The sequence below is a fragment of the Elephas maximus genome, chromosome 24, assembly GCF_024166365.1.
Source record: "Elephas maximus indicus isolate mEleMax1 chromosome 24, mEleMax1 primary haplotype, whole genome shotgun sequence".
Classification (NCBI taxonomy): Eukaryota; Metazoa; Chordata; class Mammalia; order Proboscidea; family Elephantidae; genus Elephas; species Elephas maximus.
This window is the reverse complement of record NC_064842.1, coordinates 34,385,400-34,387,626: the sequence shown is the minus strand read 5'-3', so window position 1 is coordinate 34,387,626 and position 2,227 is coordinate 34,385,400.

The window sequence follows — 2,227 nt, the reverse complement described above, 5'->3', positions numbered from 1 at the left end:
AGGTTTTCCTAAATTGCCTAAAAGCAATTTGAAGTCATATCTTAGCGATGTGGTGAGGAAAATGAGAAGTGTGGCCACAGGGTCAGGCTGCCTGATCACACCCTGGCTTTGTCACTTACTAGCTGTGTGTGGCATTTAATGAACCTCTCTGTGCTTCAGTTTCATCATCTGTAGAATGGGGATAATAATCAACCTATCTCACAGGGTTGCTGTGCGAATTCAAAAGACTTAATGTATGTAAAGTAATTAAAATAGTGCCTGGTATTTAATAAGTAAGGAGCCCTGGTGGCACAATGGTTAAAGCACTCGGCCGTTAACTGAAAGTTCAGCAGTTCAAATTCACCAGTCACTCCATGGGAGAAAAGACCTGGCCATCTGCTCCCAAAAAGATTACAGCCTACGAAACCCTATGGGTTGCTCCTACCCTGCCCTATAGGCTCTATATGAGTCAGAAGCGACTCGACAGCAGACAACAACTTAATAAGTAGCATTAAAAAAAGTCAGCTGTTGTTATCATTAAACTTTTTTGTATGTCTCAGAGCACCCAGAAGAGTGGGACCCAGTGCCATCTGATAAGTAATTAGGTGACCCAGAAGATGTAGTGTATGGTTTGAAAGCACCTGTGGGCATTTAGAGATGATCTCATCTAAATCTCTTATTCTACACATGGGGAAACTGGGGTCCAAAAGGAATCCAGAGTTGTGGGGTCATAGAAGGCCTCACCAGCCTTCAGGTCTTCCCTCACTTCCCTTGTGGGCAGCCCCTCTAAAACACTCCAACAGCGGCCCTCCCAGTGGGGAAATCCACAGCTCCCAGGGCAGCACTATCAACTGTGGGTGGTTCAAATGATTAATTTCTCTTGTATTGAACCCAGTTCTGCCCTGATCTGATCCCTGAGCTACACTCAGTTCGTCTAATTCCTCTTTCTGACAACACTTCAAATATTGAAGACAACTATGACCTCTTCCAAGTTCCTGCAGTGGTGCTCCAAGTTACAATTCAAGATGAAGAGATTGAACTAAAAGTTGAGTGATGCATGCAAGCCCCCACGGTGAGGTAGGTTCTCGTCACTCTGGAAATAGGCTCTGTTTCTGGCACCCATTCTACACACATTGCCCAAGGCTAGGAACCACCCTTCAGTACTTTCTTTCCCATACTCCATCAGTGTTATGGATTGAATTGTGTCACTCCAAAATATGTGCTGAAGTCCTGATCCCTATACTTACGGATGTGATCCTGTTTGGATATAGAATTTTCTTTGTTATGTTAATGAGATCATGCCCAAGTAGGGTGGGTCCTAAACCTAATCACTTCTGAGTTATAAAAAGAACAGAATAGACACAGAGATGCACACAGGGGGCAGATGCCATATAAAAACAAATGTACATAACAGATGCGTCTACAAAGTCAGGGACTCCAGGACTGCGAGCTACTAGAAGGTGAAATGGACAAAGAAGGACCTTCCTATAGAGCCACACCCTGAATTCAGACTTCTAGCCTCCTGAGCTGTGGGAAAATTAATTTCTGTTCTTTAAAGCCACCCACTTGTGGTATTTCTGTTATGGCAGCACTAGGCAATCATGGCAATCATCAGGCCCTCCAAACTATACCCAGTTTGGGATCTCTCTGTCTACCTCAGTGACACTAGACTGAACCACCACTGCCTTGCACCAGGACTCCAGCCCCCAGTTTGCCTCTTTGACTCCATTCTTGTCTTTCTTCAATACTGTTTCTACCCAATAGCTAAAACGATTTTTAAAAGACATCACACATGAAAAGAAGCTCAACACCATTGGTCATCAGGGAAATGCAAATCAAAACCACGGTGAGATATCACTACACACCCCCTAGGATGGCTAGAGTCAAAAAGACAGACAATAACAGGTGCTGGCGAGGAGGTGGAGCGATTGGAACCCTCATACACTAACGTGGAACACAGTCTGGCATTTCTTCAAACATAGAATTACCATATGACCTAGCAACCCATTCCTAGGTATATACCCAAGGAAAATGCAACCATATGTCCAAAAAAAAAAAACCTGTACACAAATGTTTATTGCAGCATTATTCATAATAGCTAAAAGGTGGAAGCAGCCCAAATGCCCATCAACTGATGAAGGGATAAACAAAGTGTGGCATATCCATGTACTGGAATATTACTCAGGTATAAGGAATTTTAAAGTAGAGTTATGTGACTATGGAGGCACACCCTGCTTAAAAGTTGTGC